Source organism: Condylostylus longicornis, unplaced genomic scaffold (genome assembly GCF_029603195.1).
Source record: "Condylostylus longicornis isolate FDR11 unplaced genomic scaffold, ASM2960319v2 ptg000013l, whole genome shotgun sequence".
NCBI classification, from domain to species: Eukaryota; Metazoa; Arthropoda; class Insecta; order Diptera; family Dolichopodidae; genus Condylostylus; species Condylostylus longicornis.
The window spans coordinates 7,938,183-7,938,935 of record NW_026577982.1 but is presented as its reverse complement, the minus strand read 5'-3'; positions in this window follow the sequence as shown (position 1 = coordinate 7,938,935).

Here is a 753-nt window from a genome sequence, read left to right as displayed (position 1 = left end):
GATTATTCCTGCTAAAAAGAGTTCTTTCTATTGTCATATATATTTTTTTGGGCTCTTTTCATTGAGTCGAGTGAAGATTTAGTGGATTGTAACAGATATTTAGATCATTTAGTGACGGCTAGCTGTATTTTTTATAAAAAGCATTAATAAGAAAAGAACAGCGCAAATAAGACATTGTTAAAAACTGTTAAAAAGTAAAAAAAATAACCCATATTATTTTTTTTTGGAAATGTGTGCTGAAAAAGCTTAAATAATTTAATCTATTAAGTGTACATTATATTCGTTTACATTAATTATAATGCAGAAAATTATAAACCTTTATTAAAAGATAATATTTAATTTTTTTTTTTTGAATTTAATGGTTCTTTGTACACCAATGCACATTAAAAGTATAATAAAAATTTAAAAAGGTTAAAAAAGAAACGGTTTAAACTTTCATAAAACGTGATGTTTGCATTAAGAATTAAGATGACATTATATAAGTACACAATATTATGTGTTTACTTACAAAATATTCGTAAAAAATAACTGCAGTTGAAGAACATTATTATGTACATTTACATTTATATTTTGTTGATATCTACAGTATGTATTACAGTGTGTATTCGAGTGAATATAAGAAGAAATAAGAAGATATCATCGAAAAGAAGATTCCAATTTTTTTTCTTGTATTTTTGTTTTGGTTACCCAAAAAAAATTATTTGTTGACATTTTTATAGAAGGTAATAAATATTTCGAAAGATTAAAAAAAAT